Source organism: Artemia sp. Qi Xiang Cuo, chromosome 9 (assembly GCF_049724085.1).
Source record: "Artemia sp. Qi Xiang Cuo chromosome 9, ASM4972408v1, whole genome shotgun sequence".
In the NCBI taxonomy this organism is placed as follows: Eukaryota; Metazoa; Arthropoda; class Branchiopoda; order Anostraca; family Artemiidae; genus Artemia; species Artemia sp. Qi Xiang Cuo.
The window spans coordinates 8368068-8386047 of NC_142802.1; the positions used below are offsets into that span (position 1 = coordinate 8368068).

General features: G+C 34.1%; 1 pseudogene across 1 annotated transcript in view; it reads left to right on the forward strand.

Moving 5' to 3' along the window:
• The first annotated feature begins 371 nt into the window (after nucleotides 1-371).
• LOC148948285 (uncharacterized) overlaps nucleotides 372-17980 on the forward strand; it is a 41376-nt pseudogene continuing 23767 nt past the window's right edge. The window contains exons 1-3 of the transcript XR_016142246.1: nucleotides 372-416; nucleotides 2395-2615; nucleotides 3748-3964. The product of XR_016142246.1 is annotated as an uncharacterized LOC148948285 (transcript). The remainder of the gene's footprint in view (nucleotides 417-2394; nucleotides 2616-3747; nucleotides 3965-17980) is intronic.

Genomic DNA, 17980 nt, shown 5'->3' on the forward strand with positions numbered 1-17980 from the left:
AGATGGTCTGTTTTATTAACCCTAGTCTTTGTGATGCTTTACCAACAATCATTCCTGTATGGAATGTGAATTTCAACTTATTATCAATCATCAGCCCAAGATCTCAATCTTCAGTTGCAGCTGAAATGGGTTGGGGTTGTGCATTAGTTGAACCTATATTGTACAAAGTACTAGGGTTCCTTTTACCAAAATGGATAGTTTTGCGCTTTTTAATATTTAGTTCAAGGCACCAACTCTCTGTCCATTTAGAGAAAGAGTCTATATCGGCTTGTAAGGTGTTGTCTGCATTTACTGGGCCAATTATTTTATAATCATCAGCATATAGGCTCAGCTTATTTAGAACTACATGTGGGGCATCACTAATATAGATAATGAGCAACGTTGGCCCAAGCAAAGTACCTTGTGACACTCCACTGGTGACTGTTGCAGTTTTAGAAAAGAAAGGTTGGTCTCCATCACCATGAACCTTGACCACTTACTTCCTATTTGTCAAGAAGCTTTATTTTCTGTCTTTTGTGACATGTTTTATCAAATGCCTTGGCAAAGTCAAGAAGCATAACATCTACATCCATTCCTTTATCAATAAGTTCAATTGTATATTTGCAGGCATCTAGGAGTTTAATTTTCCCTTGTCTAAAGCCATGCTGTTTTTGGTGTGAGCAGCTCATTAGAAACTAGGTGCTTAATTACAGCTGAATTCACAAGACTTTCTAGTACTTTACCCATAGCTGATGTTATACTTATAGGTCTGTAGTTTTCAGCCACATCCCTATTGCCCCCTTTGAGAATAGGTGTAATATGTGCCAGTCTCCAGTTGTCTGGCACTACTGAGATGTCTAGTGATTTTTGGAATAGCTTAGTTAGTGGCTCAGCTAAAACTGAAGATGCTTCCTTCAAAAGTCTAGGGGAAATTCCATCTGGACCTGTTGACTGTTAGATCCAGCTTTTTCAAATGCTTATAGACTAATCCAGAATCAAGACTAAGGGGTGGCATAGGGTTATCAATTTGGTAATTAGGCTCTTCTGGTAGACTTGTATCATCTGTGGTTATGCATACTGACTTAACTGTTCACTTAGTAGATTTGCTATGTTCTTAGAGTTGGCAACCAGTTGACCTTGATATGCTACATGGGTCATTGAGTGTCTACTTGTTTTTTTCTCTGATGTCCATTTCCAATTTTTTTTTTGGATTTTCTTTTGTCTGTTGCCAAAAAAATCTTTGTATTCTGCAGTAACTTTTTGTCAAATATCTGAGGTGATTTCTAGCTTGTTTGAACTTTTCTAGCCTAGTTTATCTGGGGGTTAAGATTTTTTGTAAATTGTCCATGTTCTCTTTTTTTATTGATGGCTTTGCATACTGGCTTTTTTTGTGCTCCTTTTGAATATAATAATTCCTTTACTTGGAAATTCAGTTTTAAGCCCATTGTGGACCCTCAAAGATGATAGCTTTTCCTCTTATTTTTAGCTAGGCTATGTAAAAGGGTTAAAACTAACAGTTCTTACTTCATCATATACAGAATATATGGAGCTTAGAAGATTATATACATTACAGAGCTATGCATGTCTAAATTCAGGTGAACATACTGCTCAATGTCTTCTTGTATGCTCTTTCTGAATAAAAATAGGCTAGTTATTTTACTCAGAAATTCAATTTGAAGCCCTTTATGGACTCTTGAAGATGATTTATTGTTCTCTTATTTTTTTGCTATTGAAAAATTTACTTTGATGCCATCGTAAAGCACCTAACAGCCAACAACATTTTGCCCATCTGGCAATATGGCTTTTAGAAAAGGCAGTTCAATAGATACAAACCTACTTGTTCCCTATAATGACACTACTAAGCTTATTGATAAAGGGATTCCATTGATCTTTTTCTACTTGACCAGACTAAGGCATTTGAGAAGGTCCCTAATGCCAGTAATTAATAAAATATGTTGCTGACTGGGGTATGGTCTCTCTGACAGACAGAAGACAGGTTGTTGTTCTCTTCGCTCCTGATGGCTCACTAAGTTTACTCCAACCAATGAAGAGTGGAGAACCTCAGGGTATTTAGCTTGGCCCTACATTATTCAACATTTTTGTTAGTGATGCCCCTGATAGCACAAACAATCAAATAAATTTCTATGCTGATAACTCCAAGGTTGAAACAATGGCTGATACTGCTGAGGCAAGGGCTTCTATACAGGAAGAACTGGTTAACCTAGCAAACTGGTCAGAAAAGTGGCTGCTACAGGACAATGCAGAAAAATGTAGGGTGCTCCACCCAGGACCCAATAGCTGTCAGTAACATTGCACATTGAATCATTGTTGCTGACAGTTATTGGGTTCTTGGTTTGAGTGTTTTTCTCAACTCACTGATTTTCCTTGTACTTCTTTTCACAATCTTTAATTTAGATTTGTGAGCCATTCAGCAACTGCTCACATCTAACACCAGGAGCAGGGGAGCATGATCTTGGTGTTATGGTCAACTTCCAGCAGAAGTTTCATCAGCATACTCTCTTAGCTGCTGGAAATGCGGGGGGATGTCTTGGTATTATTAAAGGAACATTTGTCAGCTGCAGCCAACACGTTATAAAAAAGCTGTACACCTCTGGTATTTCCATTGCTGGAGTTTGGTATGATACCTGCCTCTCCTCAATTCAAGGGAGACAAACAACTTCTTGAAAGTGTCCAGCTATGTGCAACCAAAATGCCTTACAACTTGAGTACCCTCCCTTACCATGAGAGGCTTGTAGTATTGAAAATTCCAACCCTTGTTTACAAAAGAAAAAGGGATGATGTTGTCACAGTGTTTGAGCATCTGAAAGCCAGCCCTAGTTCTAGCCTTCTTCCCATCAACCCCAACCAGAGAACCCAGGGAAACTCCCAGAAAATCACCCAACAAACTACCAATTGCAGAGAATGCAACCACTTGTTTTCCAACTGTGTTGCTCCACTTTGGAACTTCTTAAGCAATCAAACCATCCAATCTCAAACCCTGGAGTCATTCAAGCATGGTGCTGACAGGGGCTGGGAGCTGATGGGGTTGTTTCTACACTGGGATGCTCAAGGGTCCCCATCCAAACTTTGAAGTTATCACTGGCAGGCATATCACAAGGACTCTTACTTTCACATCTGCATAATGGGGTCTAAGGTAATGACTTTTTCAAGGGATTTCAGGCTCTTCAAAATCTTAGAAAATTTGATTTCAAGATACCATTTTAATGTAAAGACTAATGAAAATAATAATTACCATTCCTGAATCAGCTACAATTGCAATTTTTTCTACTAGACAAGTTTTAGAAACAAATTTTTAATCTGTTGGATATAGGTCGAAACATTTTTCAAAATATGAGGGGGGGGGGGAATTGTCATTTTTAATAATGAATCCTTTAAATTTACAAGTATACAGTGGTGTCACTTTATGAAAGTTTAGAGGGGGGGCAAAATATTCTTCAAAATCTAAGGGGGAGCAAATCTGTCATTTTTTTAAATGAAAATACCCCCTCACCCCAGAGGCATTTCGAAAACAGAGGCGTCAAACCCCACTCTTCTGCATTTAACATAACTGATAGTATGACCACAAATTGTTTTCAATTTCCTTTATTTGGTATTCTCTATCATTTCAGTTTCTTGTGAATGAAATCAGAGAATTGGTAGCACTGTCTTATGATCTGCTGCTTAGAAGCAAAATACAAAGTAGCTGCACAATAATCAATGGATTCATGTTTATTTTTTGTATAGCCTATGTTCTAGTGATTAACCTAGCCTTGAAAAATTTAGCCCAGAAATTCATGAAGAACAAAATAATATGCCTAATTTTCAGGGTCAAAATCAGCCTGGTGCTGGTGGTGGAGCAGGAGATTAAACTACCAAAGAGGACAAAGACAAAAAGAGGAATTATGAGTCACCTATTCCAACACCTGTGGGGAAGAAGAGGAAGAAGACTAGTAAAGGACCAGAAACAGCAACAAAACTCCCCACTGTAACTATATAATAGGCCTGTTATTTTAATATGCCTTCAAAGAAAAGCTAAACAACTTTAAGCTATTTGGTGCCATATTATTTTTAGCTGGCCTTTTCCTTGTTTTTTATACAATAAATAATTTAATTTTGAAAATCAACAGATTGTTAATGTTTTTATTCTTGTAAATAAAAAGCACTATCCAATTTAACTAATTATCTTTGCTAATTTATTTTCTTGGTTCAGTGTGGTAGCACTGCCAAACATGTGCTACTGCCGAAATACTTCATAAAACTTAAAACAACTTCACAAATTTGAAACAATAGATATTTGATGGTCCATGGAGTGAATTTTAGAGTGTATTACCTAAACAAAATTGAAAATAATTTAAAAAGAGTTCAATGGCAAGCCATCAGGTTTTGATGACTAAGATATGCGGTAAGTATTCAGAAGACGGGGACTCTTAATTTGTTATTTCATCCAAAGTAATCATAGGACTGCTGGTGATCAATGATGGCCCAAATAAATCCTTAAATGTATTTTTTGCTTGCTAAAGAGCCGTTGTGGACTTAACAATCCCGTTTTTTCAGGAAAATGATTAGATAGTTCAAAAACTTGAGGAAGGTATTGATACTCTTACTATTCATGATTGCTTTTCTGTTTAAAAGGTTTAATTTTAAATCCAGGCGAGTGTGCCCAGATCTGTTGCTAGGGTTGGTGGTGCCCAGGGCAAAATTAATTACAGCCATCCCCCCTCCCGACTTAAATATAAGCAAAAAAAGCCAAATCAAAGGAAAAAATTTGATTAATTTGGGCAACCCCACTGCCGTGCCTTTTCACAGCTGTAGTGCCCAGAGAGGTTGACCCGGTTGCCCCTCCGCTTTGAACGGCTCTGAGTGTATCTGCAACTACAGTCTTTCTCTTCAGATTACCACCAGCCTATATGAGTAGTAATCCAATTAATATTATAACCTAGCTGATGAATTCCCAGAAATATTAGTTGCATTCCAAATGTTATGAACAGCAACTGGTGATCCATCTAATCTTATAATAATAATTATCTGGTTAATAATTACTTTTTTAATTAAAAATTCTATTAAAAGTTTAATTAATTCAATAATAATATTTACCGTTATAAAAAATTAATAATAATAACTTATAATAGCAATATAATAAAATAATAAATAAATAAAGTAAAAATTATGATATTAATAATTTAACTAATAATAATCATGATTCTATCAATAAAATTGATAATATCTTATTAATAATGTCTATTAAAAATGCTCATCATTAAATTCCTATCTGTACTCTGATTGACTGATACGTACTAGTTTTTGCAGCTCAGTTATTAGTTTTCAGCTGAAATTTTTCAACCAAAAGTTGAACGCTCAGTTTTAGCCACCTTACTCGTCGAGTGTCTGTTTTGAAATTGTATTTCTTGATTTACTTCTAGATCTTATTTTAGTCTAGACTTTACTCTATGTGAACTTAACATAGATCTGATGTAGCCTATTGTTCAACGTTTTTGCTTATTTACACTCATTGATATCCAGGATTTTTTTAGTTTCTTAAAAAAAGATGCTTTTTTTGTTAAAATAATAAAACATCGATTTCTATTAATATTATACTGATAATTAACGTCGATCAATGCTGATTAATTACCGCTGATAATTAATATTAATTTCTACTGTTAAAGAAAACACATCCACATGAAATATGTAATTAATATATTTCAGTTTTGATGTACTTACACCATAGAAAAATTGAATTATGTACTTAAAGTATGAAATCTATCTTGATTAGGTATTTCTGATTTAGTTTTTATTTTATGTTTTTATTTAGTCATACTGAAATCTCAATGAGTTTAATGACTGACGTTTAGTCATAAACAAAACTATGTATCCCTGAGTAAATTCCTGGATGCTCATTAGGCAAAACTCTTTGAGGCCCCTGACTCTTCACTAGTTCAGCATCATTGTATTTATCATGACACTATTTTGTTATTGCTCATTTTTAGATTTTACCCCCTACAAGATGTTGTCTAAAAATGCTTAAGGTACCATTTACCATGACACTGTTTTTTATTGTCGCTCATTTTTAGATTTTACCCCATAAAAGATGTCGTCATAAAATGCTTAAGTTACCATGTTACCATGACACTGTTTTATATTGTATCTAATTTTTATATTTTAACACAATCAAGATGTCGTCTTAAAATGCTCGAGTTACCATGTTACCATAACACTGGTTTTTATTGTCGCTCATTTTTAGATTTTATCCCCTACAAGATGTAGTCAAAAAATGCTTAAGGTACCATTTACCATAACTGTTTTTTATTGTCGCTCATTTTTATATTTTAACCCATACAAGATGTCGTATTAAAATACTTAAGTTACCATTTTACCATAACACTGTTTTTTTATTGTCGCTCATTTTTAGATTTTACCCCATACAAGATGTCGTCTTAAAATGCTCGAGTTACCATGTTACCATAACACTGTTTTTTATTGTCGCTAATTTTTATATTTTACCCCATACAACATGTCGTCATAAAATGCTTAAGTTACCATTTTACCATGACACTGTTTTTATTGTATCTCATTTTTCTATTTTACCCCAATCAAGATTTCGTCTTAAAATGCTTAAGTTAAAAAGAGTGAAAGACTACTTGTTAATGGAAGAAGAACCACAGGTAAATAATTTCTCTTTCGAGTTGTAATTAGCAGTTAATTAGTCAATTTATAACCCATCAAAAATACAAGGTATGGCGGTGGAATATAACGAAAAAAAAGCTAAAGAAAAAAAAATACATACCTACAGAAACAGGAGCAAATACGTTCAAAATAAAAACACGAATAAACCAAACATTTAAAAAAAGTAAACCAGTCCAAGGGTGGCAAACCTCTTTAAGTGAATCATACAAATAAATACAATATGTATTAGTAATGGTTTGCTTCTTAAAATCATAGACAGCGCGCTAGCGCTGCCTAAGTAAAGAACGATGTGGGCACAATGTATTGTTTTTTTTCCTCCATACCCGGGTACTTCGTATCGAAGGATTCGTCGCAGAAACTTCGAAAAGGGCTCATTCGATTGGAAATTGGAGTGGCTAGTGCCCTTTCTAATAGTTGAAAGTGATTGGAGGGCAACTAGCCCTCCCCCACACCCATCATTCCCCCAAATACGTCCAATCAAAATTTTGAGATATCCATTTTGTTCAGCGTAGTTGATTTCCAGATAGAAAATATCTTTTTGAGGAGGTCACTCCCCCAAAACCCAAGGGCAAGGGTTTTAAGTTATGCCCTGAAGGCATGTAAATTTTTTATAGAAGGCGTTGTTGTAGAAACTTGAAAAAAGGCTCATTCGATTGGAAATTCAAAGGGCTTGTGCCCTTTTTAATAGTCTAAAGTGATTGTATGGCAAAGAGCCCCCCCTCCAAGCCCATCATTCCCCCAAATACATCCAATCAAAATTTTGAGATAGCCATTTTGTTCAGTGTAGTTGATTTCCTTATAGAAAATATCTTTTTGTGGAGGACACTCCCCCACAACTCTCGGGGCAAGGGTTTTAAGTTATGCCCTGGGGCCATATCAATTTTTTTTATGGAAGGTGTTGTCGTAGAAACTTCAAAAAAGACTCATTCGATTGAAAATTCAAAGGGCTAGTGCACTTTTTAATAATCGAAAGTGATTGGAGGGCAACTAGGCCCCCCTCCCCACACCCATCATTCCCCCAAACACAACCAATCAGAATTTTGATATAGCCATTTTGTTCAGCATAGTTGATTTCCAAACTATAAAATATTTTTTTGAGGAGGACACTCCCCACAGCCCTTGGGGCAAGGGTTTTAAGTTATGCCCTAGGGGTATATAAGGTTTTTATAGAAGGCGTTGTCGTAGAAACTTCAAGAAAGGCTCATTCGATTGGAAATGCAAAGGACTAGTACCCTTTTCTAATAGTCGAAAGTGATTGGAGGGCAACTAGCCCCCCCCCACGCCCAGCATTCCCCCAAACAATCCAAACAAAATTTGCAGATAGCCATTTTTTTCAGCATGCCTGATTTCCAGATGGAAAATATGTTTTCGAGGAGGACACTTCCTACAACCCTCAGGGCAAGGGTTTTAAGTTATACCCTGGGGGCATATAAGATTTTTTATAGAAGGCGTTGTCGTAGAAACTTCAAAACAGGCTCATTTGATTGGTAATTCAAAGGGCTAGTACCCTTTTATTAGTTGAAACTTATTGGAGGGCAACTAGCCCCTCTCCCCCACGCCCATCAATCCCCCAAACACATCCAATCAAAATCTTGAGATAGCCATTTCGTTCAGCGTAGTTGATTTCTAGATAGAAAATATGTATTTGAGGAGGACACTCCCCCACAACCCTTTGGGCAGGGGTTTTAAATTATGCCCTGGGGGCATATGAGGGTTTTATAGAAAGCGTTGTCGTAGAAACTTCAAAACAGGCTCATTCGATTGGAAATTCAAAGCGATAGTACCCTTTTTAATAGTCGAAAGGGATTGGAGGGCAACTAGCCCCCGCCCCCACGCTCATCATGCCCCCAAACACATCCCATCATAATTTTGAGATAGCCATTTTGTTCAGAGTAGTTGATTTCCAGATAGAGAGTTTGTTTTTGAAGAGGACACTCCCCCACAACCCTCGGGGGAAGCGTTTTAAGCTTTGCCCTGGGGGCATATAAGGTTTTTATAGAAGGCGTTGTCGTAGAAACTTCAAAAAAGGCTCATTCGATTGGAAATACAAAGGGCTAGTACCCGTTTTAATAGTTAAAAGTGATTTGAGGGCAACTAGCCCCCCCCCATCACGCCCTTCATTCCCCCAAACACATCCAATCAAAATTTTGAGATCGCCATTTTGTTCAGCGTAGTTGATTTCCCGATAGTAAATATGTTTTTGAGGAGGACACTTCCCCACATCCCTTAGGGTAAGGGTTTTAAGTTAGGCCCAGGGGGTATATAAGGTTTTTAAAGAAGGCGTTGTCGTAGAAACTTTAATGAAAGCTCATTCGACTGGAAATTCAAAGGGCTAATGCCCTTTTCAATAGTCGAAAGTAATTGGAGGGCAACTAGCTCCCCCCCCTCACACCCATCATTCCCCCAAACACATCCAATAAAAATTTTGAGATAGCCATTTTGTTCAAGGTAGTTGATTTCCAGATAGAAATTATGTTTTTGAGGAGGATACTCCCCCCAGAGCCCTCAGGGCAAGGGTTGTAAGGTATGCCCTGGGGGCCTATAAGGTTTTTATTGAAATATTTGTCGTAGAAAGTTGAAAAAGTGCTTATTCAATTTGAAATGCAAAGAAATAGTACCATTTTTGATAGTCGAAAGTGATTTGAGGGCAACTAACCCCCCCTCTCTCGCCCACCTTTTCCCAAAACACCTCCAATCAAAATTCTTAGATAGCCATTTTATTCAACGTAGTTAATGGTTTTGGAAATTAGGTTTTTAAGGATGACAATCCCTCCCCCCACAGTCTCAGGGCAGGGGTTGTAAGTTATGCCCCGTGGAGCACATAAAGTTTTTATTGAAAGCGTTGTCGTAAAAACTTCAAAAGGGCTCATTCAATTGGAAATTGAAAGGCCTAAATTTTGTTTTGGCCTTGGAAAGGCAAAGGGTTTTTGCTCCCAACTTATGTTAAATTCTGCTCGTTTTGAGTTTGACTCGGTTAATTATTTTAATTTCTGTTCGTTTTGGGTTTCATTTATTTATCAATGCTTATTTGTGGTAGTTTCACGCTTCGTAGATTATTTGATTTTAGTTTTGCTCATTTTTTGTTTAATGGTGTTCTTTACTTTTTTTTGAAAAACTTATTTCGTGGAAAAAGTTTTTTTTAATTAATTCAGTAGAATAGGTCCAGTTTTTAGTTATTGTGTTACAATAAAATTGAAGAATAGGACTTTATTGGGGAATTATCTGTATAAAGTGTGTCTATTAAATGAAAATAGTGACAGATAATGGTGAATTTTGTTAAGGAAAAACATGCAGCCTTGCTACGTCAGTTTAGCTTGTGTGTTATATTGAAGGAAAACTTCCTTGCAGTGTTGCCATATCAATTCCAGCTTTTATGTTGGATTTAAAGCAAATCCAACATAAAGACTTCATTTCATGAACTCTTTATGAAATTTTATGACCACAATTCAAATACCCTATAGAAAAAATACCTAAAACACAAGAAAGATTTAATTTATTTTCAATAACAATTTTTTGACTGGAAAAAGGAATTTTTCAAGCCAACAAAATATTAAGCCAGAAAGAAGAGATTCTGTCATCAAGTACTGTAAAATCTGGCTGCTAAAGCGAAACGCACTCTTGTCAGAATCTAACTTGAGTGTCTAGCTTAAATTAAATTAACATAACTTAAGTTAACCTAACTTAACTTAAGCATCTCTGGAAGTGTAACAGAAGGGAGCTGTCTAGCTGGTCTAAAGATTTACGTACATTCTAAGGATTGTGTCGGTTTATTAAAAATTCGATCTTAAATAGGGTTTGGGGTAGTGGTAGCCCCATTTTTATATGTGGTAATTTCTGTTCGTTATAATTTTGACTTGAATATAACGTTCCAATTTCTTTTTTTTTGTTTCATTTATTAACCGTAGTATATGTTATTTTTACTTTTGATTTTAATGTTCCTTTAAATATCTGTTTGTTTTAGGTTTCGTTTTTTAATTGATAGCAATTCTTGCTGATTTGCAGTTTTGAATTATTATGTTTATTTACTTCTAATCATTTTAGGTTCTATATACATCTTTGCTTGTTTTTGAAAAAAAATTTTGAAATCGATTTCTGTTTGTTTTAATGGATATAGGTTTATCATGTACCAATTTTAGGATATTTGTCATTTTCCTGCTTTTGTGTCTAAGAACTGAAAGGTTGGATTTAATTTTTTTATAAATCCAAAAAACAATTCTTTTTTTAACTTAAATTTAAATTTTGGCAAAACTTGAATATACATTCCATATGTTTGATCAGGAGTAATTTTGGAAATAACTTCTAAAATGAAAATTTCAGTAGCTGGAGAGGTGAATTTTTAATCTTACGGATTGTAAATTTCAATAATTTTGGTTTTCTCTGGTATTAAGGGCCCATTTTCTCGAAGACATAAGTTGAGTGAATGTCATATGTCAAAATAAACGGTATTTTCCATCTTAATCCATTCAACGATAGGCTGTTTTTGCTTTCAAGTAGTAATCAAGGTTATACTTTGCTCTCTCTATGTTCCATCCTGTGTTATTTGCTCTCTTTACGGTCCCTGGCAGCTTTCCAGGACAGATTACCAGACCAATTGCACATGGAAACAGTTTGACATGTTTGGGGGGATTACGTTCCTTGGCACCTTTTCAGAGCATGTACTTATGCAACATGATTAAACACGCTTTTACAATCGGAATTCATTGATTGACATTTGAGAAAAAGGGGTAATTAGTGACTGGATAATTTTTTAACGTGAAATCTCTGAATAAAATATTTTTGGAGCATGTACTTGACAATGGATAAAAGGGTTAAGGTAATTAGCAATTACGAGTGGAGATTCTCCTCCTGTTCCTAAACATTGCAAAAAAGATAGCAGTATGAACGGGGATTCCCCGCACAAATTTGTTTCAACTCCAAGTTTTTCAACCAGACTGGTTTTTTGAAAGCATAGTGTGTACATGTGTGTAGGCTTTGTTGTTAAAAACAAAGCCAATTATTTCTACAAAAAGGTCAATTTTGGAGGGAAAACAAAACTTACTCAGGATCGAAAATAAAGAGGATCTGCCTCAAGAGGTAGGATCAGATACCCTTTTTTCCCCCATTTCTGAGGGCAGGGGAGGGGGGGGGGTGAATTTTTGAGGACAAATAAAAAATAATAAGAAACAAAAAAAAATGTGATATGCCTCAAGGGGAAGGCTCAGAGGCCCTTCGTTCCCCCCTTTCTGAGGGCAGGGGAGGGGGGGTAAATTTTGGAGGGAAAACCAAAAAGACTCAGAATGGAAAATAAAAGTGATCTACCTCAAGGGGAAGGCTCAGAGGCCCCTCCTTCTCCCATTTCTGAGGTTAGGGGGGGTCAATTTTGGCGGGAAAACCAAAAATACTCAAAATCGAAAATAAATGGTATCTGCCTCAAGGGGAAGGCTCAGTGGCCCTTCGTTCCCCCTTTTCTGCGGGCTGGGGTGGGGGGGTCAATTTTGGAGGGAAAATCAAAATACTCAGAATCGAAAATAAATGGGATCTGCCTCAAGGGGAAGGCTCAGAGGCCCTTCATTCCCCCATTTCTGAGAGCAGGGGGGAGGGGGGGTCAATTTTGGAGGGAAAACCAAAAATAATCAGAATCAAAAATAAATGGTATCTACCTCAAGGGCAAGGCTCAGAGGCCCCGCCTTCCACCAATTCTGAGGGAAGAGGAGGGGGGAGGGGAGGTCAATTTTGGAGGGAAAGCCAAAAATACTCAGAATCGAAAATAAACGGGATCTGCCTCAAAGGCAGGCTCAGAGACCCCTCCTTCCCCCTCAGAAACAGTTTTAACAAGAAATTTCTGAAAAGTATTTTTTGGGGGGATGGAGCGATGACAGATTGGATGTCTCAGACTAGTGATAGTGCTGTACTATGGTACGAATTGCTTGTGAAAAACCCAAATGAAAAGTTTTTTTTTTTTTTTTTTTTTTTTTTTTATACACAAATGGCTGAAAAAAAAGTGGAAGTCTTAAAATCACAACTCAAGGTCAGTAAATAGTTCCTTTGTTTTTTTTTTGTTAAAACACAATTGGCTGAAATAAAAGTGGAACTTTTAAAATCACAACAACTAATGGTCAGTAAATAATTCCTTTGTTGTTTTTTTTTGTTGAACACGAGCTATTGTAGAAAATAATTTCAAAGTACCAAGTCACATGATAGTTACGCTATTGTATAAAATAAATTCAAAGTACCAAGTCAAATGATAGTTACGCTATTGTAGGAAATAATTTCAAAATACCATGTCGCATGATAGTTACGCTATTATAGAAAATAATTTCAAAGTACCAAGTCACATGATAGTTACGCTATTGTATAAAATAATTTCAAAGGACCAAGTCACATGATAGTTACTTTATTATAGAAAATATTTTCATAGTATCAAGTCACATGATATTTGTGCTTCTGTAGAAATTAATTTCGATCTATTATGCCAAAATATAATTACGATATTTTAAAAAATAATTTTAAACTACAATGTCGCAGTATATTTAAGTTAAAGAAAAAAATAATATCAATGTGAATTATCACCTGTTAGTTACATTTTAATGGACATTAAATTTAAATTTCATTGTCACATTATAGTTAAGCTTTTATATAAAATAATTTCAAAGCACAAAGTCACATGATAGTAACGCATTTATAGAAAATAATTTCAAAGTACCATGTCACATGATAGTTACGCTTTTGTAGAAAATAATTTCAAAGTACCAAATCACTTGATAGTTACGCTTTTGTAGAAAGTAATTTCAAAGTACCAAGTCACATGATAGTTATGTTTTTGTAGAAAATAATTTCAAAGTACTAAGTCACATGATAGTTACGCTATTGTAGAAAATAATTTCAAAGTACCAAGTCACATGATAGTTACGCTATTTTAGAAAATAATATCAAAGTACCAAGTAACATGATAGTTACGCTATTATATAAAATAATTTCAAAGTACCAAGTCACATTATAGTTACGCTATTATATAAAATAATTTCAAATTACCAAGTCACATTATAGTTACTCTTTAGTAGAAAATGATTTCAAAGTACCATGTCACAGGATAGTTAAACTTTTGTATAATATAATTTTAAAGTGCCATGTTACATGATAGTTATACTGTTGTAGAAAATAATTTCAAAGTACCAAGTGACCTGATAGTTACTCTATTGTAGAAAATAATTTCATAGTACCAAGTCAAATGATGTTATGCTTTTGTAGAAATTAATTTCAAAGTATTAAGCCACAATATAGTCACGCTATTATAGAAAATAATATCAAAGTACAAATTAACATTATGGTTAAGCTATAATAAAAAATAATATAAAAATACCAAATCACATTATAGTTACTGTATTATAGAAAATAATTTCAAAGTACAATGTCACATGATAGTTACGATATTATAGAAAATAGTTTCAAAGTACAAAGTCACATGATAGTAACTCTATTATAGAAAATAATTTCAAAGTACCAAGTCACATTATAGTTACGCTATTTTAGAAAATAATTTCAAAGTACCAAGTCACATTATAGTTACGCTATTGTAGAAAATAATTTCAAACTACCAAGTCACATTATAGTTACGCTATTTTAGCAAATAATTTCAAAGTACCAAGTCACATGATAGTTACTCTATTTTAGAAAATAATTTCAAAGTACAAAGTAACATGATTTTTACTCTATTGTAGAAAATAATTTCAAAGTACCATGTCACATGATAGTTACTCTATTTTAGAAAATAATTTCAAAGTACCAAGTCACATGATAGTTACGCTTTTGTAGAAAATAATTTCAATGTACCAAGCCAATGTAGATTTCGGATACTGTAGAAAATATTATCAAAGTAGCATGTCATATTGGATTTTCACTTTTGTAAAAAATACTGTCAAAACACCATGTAACATATGAGTTAAGCTTATTTAGAACATAATTTCATAGCAGACAGTCACAGGAAAGTTACGCTATTGTAGAATAATATTACACACTAACAAGTAGCAGTATAGTTTTGATATTTTATATAAATAATTCATAGCACCTTGTCACATTAATTTTACGATACTGTATAAAATCGTTAAAAATTATAATGTCCACTTCAAGTTCTACTATTGTAGAGAATAGTATAAAAGTACAATATCGCATTATAGAAACACTTTTATAGAAAATAATTTCAAAGTATTATGTCAAATTATAGTTAAGTTATTGTAGAAAATAATTTCAAAGTACCAAGTCACATTATAGTTACTCTATTGTAGAAAATAATTTCAAAGTACGAAGTAACATGATAGTTACGCTTTATTAGAAAATAATTTCAAAGGAACATGTCACTTGATAGTTACTCTTTTGTAGAAAATAATTTCAAAGTTACAAGTCACATGATAGTTACGCTATTGTAGAAAATAATTTCAAAGTATCAAGTCTCATTATAGTTACGCTATTGTAGAAAATAATTTCAAAGTACCATGTCACATGATAGTTACGCTTTTGTAGAAAAGAATTTCAAAGTACCAAGTCACATGATAGTTACGCTTTTGTAGAAAATAATTTAAAAGTGCCATTTCACATTATAGTTACTCTATTGTAGAAAATAATTTCAAAGTACCAAGTCACATGATAGTTACGTTATTGTATAAAATAATTTCAAAGTACAAAGTCACATGATAGTTACGCTATTATAGAAAATAATTTCAAAGTACCAAGTCACATTATAGTTACGCTATTGTAGAAAATAATTTCAAAGTACCAAGTCAAATGATTGTTACGCTTTTGTAGAAAATAATTTCAAAGTACCAAATCACACGATAGTTACGTTTTTGTAGAAAATAATTTCAAAGTACCAAGTCACATGATAGTTACGCTATTATAGAAAATAATTTTAAAGTACCAAGTCACATGATATTTCCGCTATTATAGAAAATAATTTCAAAGTACCAAGTCACATGATAGTTACGCTATTATAGAAAATAATTTCAAAGTACCAAATCACATGAAAGTTACGCTATTATAGAAAATAATTTCAAAGTACCAAGTCACATGATAGTTACGCTATTGTAGAAAATAATTAGTGGTACTAAAATATCGTAAGAGGGCTCATTTGACTGGAAATTAAAAGTTCTAGTGCCATTTTTAAGTGACCAAAAAGATTGGATGGTAACTACGCCGCCTTTCACGCCTCTTTTTTCCGTAATCGTGCAGTCAAAATTTGACACGACACACAAACAGAGTCATAGTGAGAGAGATATCCAAAAAGTTGGGTTGATCTAGGTTCACTTAGAGTGGCGCGCCACTCTAAGTTTTCTACAATAGTAAATTTTCTACAATAGCGTAACTATCATGTGACTTGGTTCTTTGAAATTATTTTCTACAATAGCGTAACTATCATGTGACTTGGTACTTTGAAATTATTTGCTACAAAAGCGTAACTATCATGGGACTTGGTAGTTTGAAATTATTTTCTACAATAGCGTAACTATAATGTAACTTGGTACTTTGAAATTATTTTCTACAATAGCGTAACTATAATTTGACTTGGTACTTTGAAATTATTTTCTATAAAAGCGTAACTATAATGTGACTTGGTACTTGGAAATTATTTTCTACATTAAAGTAACTATCATTTGACTTGGTACTTTGAAATTATTTTCTATAGTAGCGTAACTATCATGTGACATGGTACTTTGAATTTTTTTTCTATAAAAGTGTAACTACCATGTGACATGGTGCTTTGAAATTATTTTCTAAAAAAGTGTAACTATCATGTGGCATAGTACTTTGAAATTATTTTCTAAAAAAGATTCACTATCATGTGAATTTGTAGTTTTAAATTATTTTATATAAAATATTAAGTATCATGTGAATTTTTAATTTGTAATTGTTTTATACAAAAGATTAAATATCTTGTGAATTGTTACTTTTAAATTATTTTCTACAATAGCGTAACTATCATGCGACATGGTACTTTGAAATTATTTCCTACAATAGCGTAAATATCATTTGACTTGGTACTTTAAAATTATTTTCTATAATAGCGTAACTATCATGTGACTTGGTACTTTGAAATTATTTTCTACAATAGCTCGTGTTCAACCAAAAGAAACAACAAAGGAATTATCTACTGACCTTTAGTTGTTGTGATTTTAAAAGTTCCACTTTTATTTCATCCAATCGTCTTTAAAAAAAAAAAAAAGTAGCTATTTAATGACCTTGTTCTTTTATTTTAATACTTCCGATTTTATTAAACTCATTTGTGTTTAACAAAAAAAAAACAAAAAAAAAAAAAAATTTTAATAAATTTATTTTTTAAAATTTATTTTAAAATAATTAGTCCGGGTTTTAGAAAGCAATTCATGCCAGAGTACAGCACTATAACTAGTCTAAGACATCCACTCTGTCTTCGCCCCACCCCCCAAAAAATACTTTTCAGACATTTCTTGTTAAAACTTTATTTTCAACTAATTCATCCGGGTTTTCGAAAACAATTTATGCCAGAGTACAGCACTATAACTAGTCTAAGACATCCAATCTGTCATCGCTCCATCCCCCAAAAAATACTTTTCAGACATTTCTTGTTAAAACTTTATTTTCAACTAATTCATCCGGGTTTGCCTCAAGCAATTCATGCCAGAGTACAGCACTATAACTAGTCTAAGACATCCCCTCTGTCATTGCCCCCACCCCCAAAAAAATACTTTTCAGACATTTCTTGTTAAAACTTTATTTCGACTGATTCATCCGGGTTTTCGAAAGTAATTCATGCCAGAGTACCGCGCTATAGCTAGTCTAAGACATCCCCTCTGTCATTGCCCCCACCCCCAAAAAAATTACTTACAGACTTTTCGTTATATAACTTTATTTAGTATAATTCCTCTGGGTTTTCATAATAAAGTCCTGACCTATGAGGGATCTCAAATTAGTATAAGATTTCCCCTCTATAATCACCTCCCACCCCCCAAAAAAATAATGGTCCTAACGTGCGTTGTATTTCTTTCTTCTAAAATGAGTGAGGGGTGGTTTGATCAAGCATTTCGTACCACAGTACCGCATTACAACTAGTCTAAGACATCCACTCTGTCCTCGCCCCACCCCCCCCCCCCCCCCCAAAAAAAATACTTTTCAGACATTTCTTGTTAAAACTTAATTTTCAACTAATTCATCCGGGTTTTTCACAAGCAATTCGTACCACAGCACTATAACTAGTCTAAGACATCCACTCTGTCATCGCCGTCACCCCCCCCCCCCCCAAAAAAAAAAACTTTTCAGACATTTCTTGTTAAAACTTTATTTTCAACTAATTCATCCGGGTTTTCGAAAGCAA